The sequence below is a fragment of the Triticum aestivum genome, chromosome 5B, assembly GCF_018294505.1.
Source record: "Triticum aestivum cultivar Chinese Spring chromosome 5B, IWGSC CS RefSeq v2.1, whole genome shotgun sequence".
Lineage (NCBI taxonomy): Eukaryota > Viridiplantae > Streptophyta > Magnoliopsida > Poales > Poaceae > Triticum > Triticum aestivum.
Genome location: NC_057807.1, coordinates 419006128 through 419022381, shown reverse-complemented (window position 1 = coordinate 419022381; position 16254 = coordinate 419006128).

Sequence of the window (16254 nt, the reverse complement as noted above, 5' to 3'; positions counted from 1 at the left end):
CAAATAAACCATATAGTAATCAACTACAAGATGTAATCAACACTACTAGTCACCCACAAGCACCAATCTATAGTTCCGGTAAGAAGATTGAACACAAGAGATGAACTAGGGTTTGAGATGAGATGGTGCTATTGAAGATGTTGATGGAGATTGCCCTTCCCAAGATGGGAGAGTTGTTGGTGATGATGATGACGATGATTTCCCCCTCCAGGAGGGAAGTTCCCCCGGTGGAATCGCTCCGCCGGAGGGCAAAAATGCTCCTGTCCAAGTTTCGCCTCGAGACGGCGGCTCTCCATCCTGAAAGTACTCTCCTTATTTTTTCTAGGTCAAAATGACCCATATACCAGAAGATGGGCACCAGAGGTGGGTCTGAGTGAGCACAACCCACCAGGGCGCGCCTAGGCTCCCTGGCGCGCCCAGGTGGGTTATGCCCACCTAGTGGGCCCCCTCTGGTAGTTATCTGCTCCAATATTAATCATATATTCCATAAAAATCCCCGTAAAGTTTTAGCTTGTTTGGAGTTGTGCAGAATAGGTAGCCTGACGTAGCTTTTTCAGGTCCAGATTTCTAGCTGCCGGAATTCTCCCTCTTTATCTGTACCTTGCATATTATGAGAGAAAAGGCATTAGAATTACTCCAAAAAGCATTATTATGGATAAAAACATCATAAATAACAGTAAGAAAACATGATGCAAAATGGACGTATCAACTCCCCCAAGCTTAGACCTCGCTTGTCCTCAAACAAAAACCGAAATCGAAAAACATGTCCACATGCTTTGAGAGAGAGGTGTTGATAAAAAAAATATGGACATAGAAGCATCATGTTGATTATTATAACGGCAACAAATTTAAACACAAGACTTTTATCATAGAGTTTTTATCATAAACTTCTCATGAATAAGTAACAGTTCATCACACAATTGAAGTATAAAGCATAAACTCTATTAAAAACCAACAAACTGTGTTCTCGGTCAACTTTGCAACTACAATTCATCATCTTTTCAGGAAGGGTCATGTATCGGAGCCTTTAGGCAAGTTCACATACTCAACCATCATATAGTCTTCTATGATTTCTAACACTCACTGCATACACATAGCAAAATGTTTCAACCGGACACATAGAAAGATAGGGGCTTATGGTTTTGCCTCCCAACATATTCACCTCAAGGGTGATGTCAACAATAATAATTCATGTCACCCATATTCAGCTGGACATATGTGCCTAGATCTTTCCTCACCATATGATGCTTGCCAAAGGAGAAAAATAAAAAGGAATAGAGAGAAGAAACCTTGACTCTTTGCATAAAAGTAAATACATAAAAGTAAAAGATAGGCCCTTCGCAGAGGGAAGTAGAGGTTGCCATGCACTTATTTGTTTGTATGCTCAACCCCTTAGTGCAAAAGAACGTCACGTTGCATTGCCCCTTGTGATAGTGACCTTTATTATGCAGTCTGTCGCTTTTATTCTTCACCATCACTAGTTCGTGCAACACTCAATTTTCTCTTACACTAAATGATCTCACACATTTAGAAGCAATTTATATTGCCTTTTTGCACCGATGACAACTTACTTGAGGGATCTTGCTCAATCCCTAGGTAGATATGGTGGACTCTTGAAAATAAGATTTGGGATTAAGGGTTTTTGGATGCACAAGTAGTATCTCTACTTAGTGCGGAATTTTTGGCTAGCAAATATAGGGGCAAGCACCACATGTTAAAGGATCTATTACAATATGACTTCTATGTGAATATGAACAAACATAAATCATTAAGTTGTCTTCCTATCCAACGTCAACAATTTTGGCATATAATATTTTGATGGGGTCTCACAATCACAAAAGATTTCTAGGATGGTATATTTATATGTGAATCTTCTCTTCCCTTATTAATTCTTTCATGAGTTGCATCATTGACCATGCCATGTTTGTCAATCTCTAATAATTTTTTCTACTTATACTTTTCCTTATGTGGTGCCATCACCTACCATAAGATTAGCATATGATCTTTTTATTTTATTTATATCCTTTCTTTTTATTGCAACATGAAAATAAAGAAAGCAAAAACTCAAACTAAACTTTATTATATATCTTGCACACGATTACAAGGATAGATCACTAAGCAAGCTCTTTAAATGAAAGGATCGAACTACACATTTTATTCATCTAAAGCAAAAGATTGGACTAAAAATAGTAAAGGAAAAAAGATAGTGGGGATGATACAATTCCGGGGCACCTCCCCAAGCTTGGCGGAAGCCAAGGGGAGTGCCCATACCCGATAATTAATTTTCTTTTGGTGATGAAGAAGATGGTGGTGGTGGTGAAGTAGTATTCTCCAATATAACCATGAGTAGATCCTTCAAACCTTGAATCTCCCCAAGGGCCTGATGAAGTAATTCACTATTTTTCTTCACCTCAACCATTATGTGTTTATTCTTCGGGCCCCACGGTTTTGTTCCTGCACTGTTTTCTCTTGGCCGTGATATGTCCCAATTGGACGGAATGTGCCTACGAGGAGTGTTCTCGAACCCATAATTGTCAATCAAATTGCGAAAATTGTTACGATGTAACCTATGTAAAGGCCTCCTTGGTGGGAGTTCTTCTTGAACTTCCAGGCTCGCTTGATTGTTTGATGATCCCATGGCTTGATGAGGATTAAGGTGAGTAGAGATGCGAGCTTGTGTGCCTCTCTCGGAGGCCGGAGAGTGAACCCCAAAGGGATTTTCCTCCTCTTATTCCATGCCAACCACTTCAGCTTCATCCCTCCTTAGATCCTCCTGAACCACCCTTGTGTCTTCTTCTCCATTGTTGAAGGGTGAGGAAGACATGATGTTGGTCTAGCTGAATCTATAAGAAAACAGCAAGAAAAGGGAACAAAAGATTTCTCTGCGATACGATGGTTAACAGGTTCGGGGAGTATATAAAGATTTTTATCTTGGGAGACAAGCAAACAAAAGAAAAACGGAGTCCGGAAGGTGCCCCAGGTGGGCACAACCCACCTGGTCAGGCGCGCCCTGGTGTCTTGTGCCCACCAGGGTACGCTTCCTGAATGTTTCTAATTTTCCTAATTTTCTAAATATTCCAAAACTGACAAAAAAAATTTTTGCGGATTTTTTGGAGTCCGTTTACTCACCGTATCACGTACCTCCTTATTTTCACGATTCTGGAGTGTTCCGGAAGGACTCTTTTATGTGTTCTTCCGGCGTCAAAGATTCGATAATATTGCTTTCACATTAATGGGCGTACATGAGATACAATGCTTTATTCGTTGCCCATTAACAACCTTTGGGCTAGTACCTTCGACATTATTTATTTTGATAGGTCCAGACCGGTAAACCTCCTCGATAAGATAGGGTCCTTCCCATTTCGAGAGGAGTTTTCCTGCAAAGAACCTGAAACGAGTTGTACAAAAGAACATATTCTCCAAATTTAAACTCACACTTTTGGATTCTTTTATCATGCAATCTTGTAACTTTTTCTTTAAACAACTTGGCACTTTCGTAAGCTTGGGTTCTCCATCCATCTAATGAGCTAATATCAAATAACCTCTTTTCACCGGCAAGTTTGAAATCATAGTTGAGTTCTTTGATTGCCCAATATGCTTTATGTTCTAATTCAAGAGGCAAATGACAAGCTTTTCCACAAACCATTTTATAAGGAGACATACCCATAGGATTTTTATATGCTGTTCTATAAGCCCAAAGTGCATCCTCTAATTTCTTAGACCAATTCTTCCTGGACCTATTGACAGTCTTTTGCAAAATTAATTTTATTTCTCTATTGCTAAGCTCAAGTTGACCACTAGACTGAGGATGATAAGGTGATACAATTCTATGGTTAACATCATACTTAGCAAGCATTTTACGGAAAGCACCATGAATGAAGTGTGAACGACCATCAGTCATTAAATATCTAGGGACTCCAAACCTTGGGAAAATAGCTTCCTTAAGCATTTTAATAGAGGGTTTGTGATCAGCACTATTGGTTGGAATAGCTTCTACCCATTTAGTAACATAATCAACAGCAACCAAATATGTGTATACCCATTAGAGGAAGGAAAAGGTCCCATGTAATCAAATCCCCAAACATCAAATGGTTCAACAACAAGTGAATAATTCATAGGCATTTCTTGAGGCCTACCAATATTACCTATTCTTTGGCATTCATCACAAGATAAGACAAACTTACAAGCATCCTTGAAGAGAGTAGGCCAAGAAAATCCAGATTGCAATACCTTGTGAGCGGTTCTATCTCCAGCATGATGCCCTCCATATGCCTCGGAGTGACATTTCCAAAGGATTTGTCCCTTTTCATGCTCAGGTACACAACGTCTAATAATACCATCTACTCCATCTTTATAAAGATGTGGGTCATCCCAAAAATAGTGTCTTAAATCATAGAATTTTTTTTCTTTTGTTGGTATGTAAAGCTAGGTGGTAAATATTTAGCAACAATATAATTAGCATAGTGAGCATACCAAGGAGTATTATGAGCAACATTTATTGCAGCTAACTGCTCATCAGGAAAACTATCATTGATTGGTAGTGGGTTATCAAGCACATTTTCAAGCCTAGAAGTTATCAGCTACGGGGTTCTCAGCTCCTTTTCTATCAGTGATATGCAAGTCAAATTCGTGTAGCAAGACAACCCATCGAATAAGTCTAGGTTTAGCATCTTTATTTTCCATAAGATATTTAATAGCAGCATGGTCGGTGTGAACAACTACTTTTGAATCAACAATGTAAGATCTAAATTTATCACAAGCAAACACCACTCCTAGAAATTCGTTTTCAGTAGTACCATAATTCTTTTGAGCACTGTCTAGAGTTTTACTAGCATAATAGATGACATTCAATTTCTTATCAACCATTTCTCCTAGAACAACACCAACAACATAATCATTAGCATCACACATAATTTAAAAAGGCAAGTTCCAATCAAGTGGTTGGACAATAGGTGCAGAAATTAAGGCTTTCTTGAGTGTTTCAAAGGTTTCAAAACAATCATCGTCAGAAACAAAACGGACATCCTTTTGCAAAAGGTTTGTGAGAGGCCTAGAAATTTTAGAGAAGTCTTTGATAAATCTCCTATAGAAACTAGCATGACCTTGGAAACTACGCATACCTGTAATGTCTTTAGGACATGGCATTTTCTCAATTGCATCAACCTTAGCTTTGTCCACTTCAATACCCTTTTCAGAAATTTTATGACCCAAGACAATACCTTCATTAACCATAAAGTGGCACTTCTCCCAATTCAAGACAAGATTTGTTTGTTCACATCTCTACAGAACTCGATCAAGATTGCTTAAACAATCATCAAAATACTTCACATAGATGGAGAAGTCATCCATGAAAACTTCAACAATCTTTTCACAAAAATCAGAGAATACAGCAGTGATACATCTTTGAAAGGTAGCCGGTGCATTGCATAAACCAAAAGGCATACGTCTATAAGCATAAGTTCCAAAGGGACAAGTAGAAGTTGTCTTTTCTTGATCAGGTTGAGAAACAGGTATTTGTGAAAAGCCAGAGTATCCATGAAGTAAGCAAAAGTGTGTGTGCTTAGATAATCTTTCTAACATTTGATCAATAAAAGGCAAAGGATAATGATCTTTTCTAATGTTTGAGTTTTTGCTTTCTAACATTCTATAGCCTGTAACAATTCTTTGTGGAATAAGTTCATTCTTATCATTAGGAACAACAGTAGTACCTCCCTTCTTAGGAACACAATGAACAGATTATACCTGCTTCCAGAAGTTTTAATATTTCTGTTCTTACCACCTCTTTCATCTTCGGATTTAACCGATGTTGGTGATCAACATTGGGTTTAGCATCAGGTTCCATATTAATCTTATGCTGACAAAGAGTGGGACTAATGCCCTTTAAATCATCAAGAGTATACCCAATAGCAGCTCGGTGCTTCCTTAGAACTTTCAATAATCTTTCTTCTTCATGTTATGAAAGGTTAGAACAAATAATAACAGAATATATCTTCTTTTCATCAAGATCAGCGTATTTCAAAGTGTGTGGCAATTGTTTTAATTCAAACACATGATCACCTTTAGGTGGAGGAGGATCTCCTAGGGTTTCAACAGGCAAACTGTGTTTAAGAAGAGGATGTTGTTCAAAGAAAATATCATCTATTTCATTTCTTTCATGCATATGTAAATCATTTTCATGGTCTAGCAAATATTGTTCTAAAGGGTCAGTAGGAGGCACATCAATAGAAGCAAGACCAATTATTTCATCCTTTCTAAGAAATTCTTTTTCATGAAGCTTTCTACTAAACTTGGAGAAATAAAATTCATGGTACTCTTCACCAAAGCTAACACCAACAATTTGTTTCTCACAATCTATTTTAGCATTAACAGTGTTCAAGAAAGGTCTACCAAAGATAATGGGACAGAAGTCATCTTGTGGGGAACCAAGAACAAGAAAATCAGTAGGGTATTTTATTTTCCCACACAAGACTTCAGCATCTCTAACAATCCCAATTGGTGATATAGTATCTCTATTAGCAAGTTTAATAGTAACATATATGTCTTCTATCTCTAGGGGTGCTATGTCATTCATAATTTCTTGGTATAAGGAGTAGGGAATAGCACTCACGCTAGCACCTATGTCACATAAACCATGATACAGTGATCCCCTATTTTAACTGAGAAAACGGGCATGCCAACAACAGGTCTATGTTTATACTTTTTATCAGGTTTGGCAATTCTAGCAGCTTCTTCACAGAAGTAAATAACATGCCCATCTATGTTTTCTTCCAAGAGATCCTTAATCATAGCAATACTAGGTTCTACTTTAATTTGTTCATTTGGTTTAGGTGTTCTAATATAACTTTTGTTAACCATAGTTCAAACTTTAGCATGTTCCTTTATCCTAACAGGAAAAGGTGGTTTCTCAATATAAGCAGTAGGAACAACTGGATCAACATTATAAAGTATAGTTTCTTCCTTAGCTAGTACCGGTTCCTTAATTTCTTCTTTAATAGGTGGGTGATATTTAAACAACTTCTCTTTAGGGAGATCAACATGAGTAGCAAATGGTTCACAAAATGAGGCTACTATCTCAGAGTCAAGTCAATATTTGTGCTAAACTTTTGAAAAGCATCGGTATTCATAAAAGATTTAACACAATCATACTTAAGCTTAATATCTGACTCTTTACCTTCTCGAGTTCCCAATCTTCAGAGTTGCATTTAATTCTTTCCAAAAGATCCCACCGGAATTCAATAGTCTTCTTCATAAAGGAACCAATACAATAAGTATCAAGCATGGATTGATCATCATGAGAAAAGCCGAGCATAAAAATTCTGAATAATAATTTCCCTCGAGAGCTCATTATTGGGGCATGAATATAACATTGACTTAAGCCTCCCCCAAGCTAGAGCGATACTTTCTCCTTCATGAGGCCAAAAATTATATATGTAATTCTGATCACGATGAACTAGATGCATAGGATAATTTTTTTGGTGGAACTCCAATTTCAATCGATTCCAATTCCAAAATCCAATATCATCGCATAGCCTATACCATGCCAATGCTATTCCCTTCAAAGATAAAGGGAAAACCTTTTTCATAACTTCATCTTCGGGTAAACCTGCAAGCTTAAACAATCCACAAATTTGTTCCACATATATCAAGTGCATATCACGATGTTCGGTTCCGTCTCCTGCATAAGGATTAGCTAGCAGTTATTCTATCATACGCGAAGGAATTTCATATTCAATATTTTCAGTAGGTGCAGTAGGTTGAGGGGTAGCTAATTGTGGTTCCGGACAAGGTGAAGATACCCCGAACAAACCCCTTAAAGGATTGTTTTCCATAGTAAGAAGTGACAGTAAATTTCAGCACACTATATAAATGTTTCCTTACCAAATTCCACTTACCAAAGGCACTTCACTCCCCGGCAATGGCGCCAGAAAATAGCCTTGATGAACCACAAGTATAGGGGATCAATTGTAGCTCTTTTCAATAAGAGTGTCGACCCCAACGAGGAGCAGAAGGAAATGACAAGTGGTTTTCAGCAAGGTAATGTCTGCAAGTGCTGAAATTGTAAGTAGCAGAGTAGTTTTATAGCAATATAATTTGCAGTGAGCAAGTAACAATATTTGTAACAAAAGTGCAGCAAGGTAGCCCAATCCTTTTGAGTCAAAGGACGGGCCAAAATGGTCTCTTATGATAAGCAAAGCGTTATTGAGGGTACATCAGAATTTCATCTAGTCACTTTCATCATGTTGGTTCAATTTGTATTCGCTACTTTGATAATTTGATATGTGGGTCGATCGGTGCTTAGGTGCTGTTCTTACTTGAACAGACCTCCTACTTATGATTAGCCCTCCCGCAAGCATCCGCAACTACGAGAAAAGTATTGAGAATAAATTCTAACCATAGCATTAAACTTTTGGATCCAATCGGTCCCTTACGAAATAGCGCATAAACTGGGGTTTAAGCCTCTGTCACTCTCGCAATCCATCATCTAATTACTACTCCACAATGCATTCCCCTAGGCCCAAATATGGTGAAGTGTCATGTAGTCGACGTTCACATGACACCACTAAGGGAATCACAACATACATACTATCAAAATATCGCACACATATCAAATTCACATGATTACTTGCAACATGATTTCTCCCGTGACCTCAAGAAATAAAGTAACTACTCACAAATGATAATCATGCTCAAGATCAGAGGGGTATTAAATAGCATATTGGATCTGAACATATAATCTTCCACCAAATAAACAATGTACTAATCAACTACAAGATGTAATCAACACTACTAGTCACCCACAAGCACCATTCTATAGTTTCGGTACTTGATCGCTTGGAACGAGAAGAAGTTCGACTACATCAACCGCGTTGTCAAATGCTTCCGCTTTCAGTCTATGAGGGTACGTAGACACACTCTCCCCCTCTCGTTTCTATGAATCTCCTAGATAGATCTTGCGTAAGCGTAGGATTTTTTTTTGAAATTGCGTGCTATGTTTCCCAATGGTGGCATCCGAGCCAGGTCAATGCGTAGATGATATGCATGAGTAGAACACAAAGAGTTGTGGGTGGTGATTGTTGGTATTGTTGGATGAAGCGGCCCGGACCAACCTTACATGACCACATTCATGAGACCTGTTCCACCGACAGACATGCAACTAGTTTTGCATAAAGGTGGCTGGCGGGTGTTTGTTTCTCCTAATTTAGTTGAATCGAATTTGACTGCGGCCCGTCTTTGTTGAAGGTTAAAACAACAAACTTTATATATCACCATTGTGGTTTTGATGCGTAGGTAAGAACGGTTCTTGCTAGAAGCCTATAGCAGCCACGTAAAACTTGCAACAACAAAGTAGAGGACGTCTAACTTGTTTTTGCAGGGCATGTTGTAATGTGATATGGTCAAGACATGATGTGATATACGTTGTTGTATGAGATGATAATGTTTTGTAGAAGTTATCGGCAACTGGCAAGAGCCTTATGGTTGTCGCTTTGTTGTATGAAATGCAAATGCCATGTAATTTCTTTACTTTATCACTATGTGTTAGCGATAGTTGTAGAAGCAATAGTTGGAGAGCTGACCACGACGCTACGATGGAGATCAAGGTGTCGAGCCGGTGACGATGGAGATCATGACGGTGCTTTGAAGATGGAGATCAAAGGCACAAGATGATGATGGCCATATCATGTCACATATTTTGATTGCATGTGATGTTTATCTTTTATGCATCTTATTTTGCTTAGTACGGCGTTAGCATTATATGATGATCCCTTAACAAAATTTCAAGTTATAAGTGTTCTCCCTGAGTATGCACCGTTGCGACAGTTCGTCGTGCTGAGACACCACGTGATGATCGGGTGCGATAGGCTCTACTCACATACAACGGGTGCAAGACAGTTTTGCACATGCGGAATACTGGGGTTAAACTTGACGAGCCTCGCATGTACAGACATGACCTCGGAACACTGGAGACGAAAGGTCGAACGTGAATCATATAAGTAGATATGATCAACATAGAGATGTTCACCATTGATGACTACTCCATCTCATGTGATGATCGGACATGGTTTTGTTGATTTGGATCACGTATCATTTAGATGACTTGAGGGATGTCTATCTAATTGGGATTTCTTAAGTAATTCAATTAATTGAACTTAATTTATCATGAACTTAGTCCTGATAGTATTTGCATATCTATGTTGTAAATCAATAGCTTGCGTCGTAGCTCCCCTATGTTTTTGATATGTTCCTAGCGAAAACTAAGTTGAAAGATGATAGTAGCAATGAAACGGACTGGGTATGTGATCTGAGGATTATCCTCATTGCTGCACACAAAGAATTATGTCCTTGATGCACCGCTAGGTGAACAGACCTATTGTAGGAGCAGATGCAGGCGTTATGAACATTTGGCAAGCTCGATATGATGACTACTTAATAGTTTAGTGCACCATGCTTTACGGCTTATAACCGGGACTTCAAAAATGTTTTGAATGCCATGGAGCATATGAGATGTTCTAAGAGCTGAAATTGGTATTTCAGACTCATGCCCTTGTCCAGAGGTATGAGACCTCTGACAAGTACTTTGCCTACAAGATGGAGGAGAATAGCTCAACTAGTGAGCATATGCTTAAAATGTCTGGGGTACTACAATCGCTTGAATCAAATGGGAGTTAATCTTCCAGATAAGATAGTGACTGGCAGCATTCTCTAGTCACTATCACCAAGCTACTAGAACTTTGTGATGAACTATAATATGCTAGGATGACGAAAACGATTCCCGAGCTCTTCTCGATGCTGAAGTCAACGAAGGTAGAAATCAAGAAAGAGCATCAAATGTTGATGGTTAACAAGACCACTAGTTTCAAGAAAAAGGGCAAAGGAAAGGAGGGGAACTTCGGGAAGAATGGCAATCAAGTTAAACTTGACGAGCCTAGCATGTACATACCTGGCCTCGGAACACTGAGACCGAAAGGTCGAACGTGAATCATATAGTAGACATGATCAACATAGAGATGTTCACCATTGAAAACTACTCCATCTCACGTGATGATCAGACATGGTTTAGTTCATATGGATCACGTGATCATTGAGATGACTCGAGGGATGTCTATCTAAGTGGGAGTTCTTAAGTAATATGATTAAATTGAACTTAATTTATCTTGAACTTAGTCTTAATAGTATTTGCAAGTTATATTGTAGATCAATACCTCGCGTTGTAGCTCCCCGTTTATGTTTTTGATATGTTCCTAGAGAAAATAAGTTGAGCAATGATGTGGACTGGGTCCATGATCTGAGGATTATCCTCATTGCTGCACAGAAGTATTATGTCCTTGATGCACCGCTAGGTGAAAAAGCTATTGCAGGAGCAGATGCAGACATTATGAATGTTTGACAAGCTCGATATGATGACTACTTGATAGTTTAGTGTGCCATGCTTTACGACTTAGAACGGGACTTCAAAAATGTTTTGAATGCCATGGAGCATATGAGATGTTCCAAGAGCTAAAAATGATATTTCAGACTCATGCCCGTGTTAAGAGGTATTAGACCTTTGACAAGTACTTTGCCTACAAGATGGAGGAGAATAGCTCAGCTAGTGAGCATGTGCTCAGAATGTCTGGGTACTACAATCGCTTGAATCAAGTGGGAGTTAATCTTCCAGATAAGATAGTGATTGACAGAGTTCTCTAGTCACTATCACCAAGTTACTAGAACTTCGTGATGAGCTATAATATGCAAGGGATAAGAAAAACGATTCCCAGGCTCTTCGCGATGCTGAAATCGACGAAGGTAGAAATCAAGAAATAGCATCAAATGTTTATGGTTAATAAGACCACTAGTTTCAAGAAAAAGGGCAAGGGAAAGAAAGGGAACTTCAAGAAGAATGGCAAGCAAGTTTCCACTCCCGTGAAGAAACCCAAAGCTAGACCCAAGCCTGAAACTGAGTGCTTCAACTGCAAAGGATATGGTCACTGGAAGCGGAACTGCCCCAAATATTTGGCGGATGAAGGATGGCAAAGTGAACAAAAGTATATTTGATATACATGTTATTGATGTGTACTTTACTAGTGTTCGTAGTAACTCCTGGGTATTTGATACCGGTTCAGTTGCTAAGATTAGTAACTCAAAACAGGAGTTGCAGAATAAACAGAGACTAGTTAAGGGAGAAGTGATGATGAGTGTTGGAATTGATTCCAAGGTTGACATGATCAACATCGCACACTCACTCTACCTTTAGGATTAGTGTTGAACCTAAATAAATGTTATTTGGTATTTGCATTGAGCATGAGTCGGGGGGTTGAACCCCGGGTAGGCAATGAAACCCGAATCCTTTTCAAAAACAACGGGGCTTGCCACACCCCTCAAGCCGGCCCACGCTTGGCCGGGTTGCTCAACCCGTCCAAGCCCCTCAACCCGGCCGAACTCCTCAACCCGGCTCCAACGGTCGGCACAAGGCGGCCGAACGTGGTGCACCAATACTTCTCCAACAAGCCAGCTCCCCTTTTGGCGTGTTCCTCAACCCGGCCTCGGGTCAGCTCCCGTCCCATCCCGGTCGTACGATGGGACGAGTCTCCATTCACGGAGGAGAAAGGCCACAGTGCCCCGCCCATGCCTCTGGTCAGCTGGGACGTGGCAACAGTGCCCCACCTACCCGCTGACCAAGGCCGGCGTGGCTACAGTGCACCAATCATCACTGTTGACGCTAGCAAGCAGTGACCTGACGGAGCGCCACTGTAGCGGCTGTCAGTTCTCAATCCGGCATATCTTGTAGTAGGGGTCCTAAGCTAGGCATCTTGGAGCGATGGTAACACGGACACATGATTTTACCCAGGTTCGGGCTCTCTCAAAGAGATAATACCCTACGTCATGCTTTTGATTGTATTGATATGAGAATAGTACATAGTACATGTATCTACCATGAGATTCTAGTAATGAATATGAGATAATCTATTGACTAGCCTGGCCTCGGTTTATATAACACACCAAAGGCTTAGGGTTTCAGGAGAGTCCTTGGCTTGAGCGCCAAGTCTTGTGGAGTCTTCCTTGTATGCGGCATGGGCTGTCCGAAGTGGCCCAATAGCGAACCGCCATGGGGGTCCTCGGCCCGATCCAACTGGTCGGGAGACGACGTGGTGAGTACCCATAGTCCAAGACACCGTCAATAGCCCCCTGAACCGGTCTTCAAGTTGGAGACACTCCTCGGTTCTTCCGAACCGTTCTTCGTCTTTGGTCGTCGGTCTTGAAAATTGGTTCAAAAAAATCTTCTCAGCTTCTATCTTGAGGATCGCTGAAGTGAATCCAAAGAGTTTACACGTCGGGTATCCGAGGAGCCCCTTTTAAGTTCTCGGCCTTTATCAATGCTTTGTTATTTTTTACGCCACATTTCGGGTTTGAAGTTGTTCCCGTGCGAGGGTGTCCTCTTGCATCCGAGCCCCAACAGTAAACTGCATTTGAGGTATCCTTTGCAGCCGAGCACCAACGCCAGAATGTATCCGAGCTCTAATGCCGGATTACATCCGACCTTAAACACCGGACAATATCCGAGGTGTCATAGGTCACCTTGGCTTGAGAAAGTTTGGAGGAGGTTCTTCGAGCTTAACGCTGAAAAGTTCTCTATGGAGCCAGCCGCTCACAGCCGAGCTTTTTGCCGGACTGCTTCTGAGGTGATGCACCACCTCGGGCTTGGGCTGATTGTTTGCGGGTTTTATTTCCGATTGATGCAATTTATTTACTGACAAGATACATAGCCAGTAGCCCTCAAGGTGTGTGTCGGCCTAAAATTTGAGATGCACATTAGAGGAGATAGTGATCGGCAGACGGGCCCTTGAGAGAGGATTTTGAGAAGCCATCGTAATATATTAGCTTGATACCGGATAAGTACCTGATGGTAACTATTGTTGTCCGAAGACGAGTTTGCCCATAGTTTGGTCAAGCCGAACAGTGAGCACTTTGAATTTTCTGTATTGAGTAGGCAATGCAGATCAGGGGATCGATGTGCCCCTTTAATATTTGTAAATGATAAGCCCGAAGCCCAGTAGCCCCCGAGCCTTAATCCGAGCACGGGAGGCCGTATTAAGGATCGATATCCGGAGTAAAATCACAAATTATGTGTAATGATTCTATGTATCCAAGTACTCTACATCATTAATGCTCGGATCCGCAGTATACAAAACTTTGTTGACCGACCATCGGCTTCAACCTCTTCGGCCAGTAGCCGAGGAGTGTTTTCCTACTTTATAAAGCCGTTATAAGGGCAAATATTTATGGAAAACAAGGCAATCCGGCCATACGGTTTTATAAACAAAGGTACACAGAGAGATATAAAACATCTTCCAAAGAAAATAATCCCGCTATCGGTTCCTTTCTTTGGGTTGTCATGCTGATCATGATCATGAAACCTCACCTTCGATCAATGTGAGGGGAAAATATTGAGGATTTTGTTCGCGGAAAGTTCCCGAACTCTATGGTATTAATGAACCAAAATTTTCACTCCTGTCATTGCCGACCAATTATATCCTTTAAGATCGCTAGCTTTCAGCTTCATCCAGTCTGAGGTACTAACTCGGATGACCCGGTAGTAACAATCACAGAGGTGCTCCCTTTACCGCCTAGCCGAACAATCGGAAACGTAGGGGTAAGCACAGGAGCCACGCAACCCAGCTTGGCCAAAATCTTAAGTCAAATTGATGCATATTTATGGCTTTATAACAATGATTGCGGAAGGCATCCCTCGTATATTAAATACAAACGCCGATGATATGTTTATTTTGATTCCGTTGCGACCGTTTATCAGTTGAAAGTGGCCCATCATCGGCTTCCACCCCCTTGTAGATGCTACGCAGGGTGTTTTCGCAATAACAAAACAACCCTTAGCCGACGTCTCGGTGCCCGAAGGCGGTTGTGTTAGCGGAAATGAGGCAATTAGATATGCGGTAACTTTCACTTAGTCATGGGAGTTTAAAGTTGGGAGGCTAGTTACTAGCCCCCGGTTAGTGTTCGGCGACAGTTGAGGTCAAGCCGTAAACACTTCGGCCAATGTTATGAACGGACCGTCATTTAACACGGGGTGACCTCTATCGATCTTATAGTTTAATACAGTCATCGGATCGCTGACCAGTTTACGCTTATTGTGACAGTCAATTTTCTTCTTTCTCCACTGAGGCGCTTAACCATGCTAGCTGGAAGCACAATCGCAGTGGTTCTCCCTTTGTGCACCTAGCCGAACAAAGCGGAATGTAGGAGGCAAGCACAGGAGCCGGGCAACCCAACTATTGACCGAAGACACAAGTCTAAACCGATGCATATATAGCAATATCCAAGAATGTTTTTGCTTAATCTCTAAAGGTGTCCGGTGTTGCACTGCGAGACTTATGCTGGAAACACACAAATAGTTTAAAAGTGCCATAGGCTTGGAAAACCAAAAAACTTCAGTAAAAACTTGACGTCCGAACTAGATCAAGTGTTCGGTGCCAATCCAAAAATTGGTCTTAGAAAAAAATGTGCTTCTGTCGTGCTTTAACATGACACATCCTATCTCAAGACTTCAAGCGGGTCAGCCCATGGCTTCAACCTCCTATCCCGAAGGCGGAGTACTTCTTGTTAGGCCGGTTTAGCAAACTAAACTTTAGCGGCTTTGAGAGAGAAATTAGGCTACCCGGCTATTGACCACACACTCGCGTCGAAAAAAGGAGTGATAGAAAAAGACTTTGCCACGACTAAGAAGAAGAACACTTATTATAAAACAGCTCACATAAATTTTAAGAGCCCCCAGTTAACATGGGCAAATGGAGTTTCTTTTAACAAACAACGTATGTGAGCATGGTTGAACCAAACACAAGTTAAAAATTTAAAACATTGAGCATGAAAACAACTTAGCTGGTCAATGTGTTCGGCATTGATGATGCGGTCCCAGCTTGATGCGGGACAAGGTCCCAGTCCCCAAGCCGGTCTTGAGGTGGCGGAACGAAGAGCTCGACACTCCGAAGTGGCGACATAGCATGGCCAATGTGGCGAGGTGGAACCCCCAGTCAGACTGAGGCGACGGAGCAGGCCGGTAGTATGACGCCGAAGTCCCCGGCATGGGTTAATGAAAAGATGACGAAGCCCCCGGTCCAAGCGAGGTGATGTGGTACGTCGGTACGCCGAGGTGACAGTGTTGCCCAACCCTGATCATTTACCGGTGCACAGAAAATAGTGCAAGCCGGAGATAATAGTAATAATAATAAATTAAAAAATTTGTTGCATAATTAATAATTTATG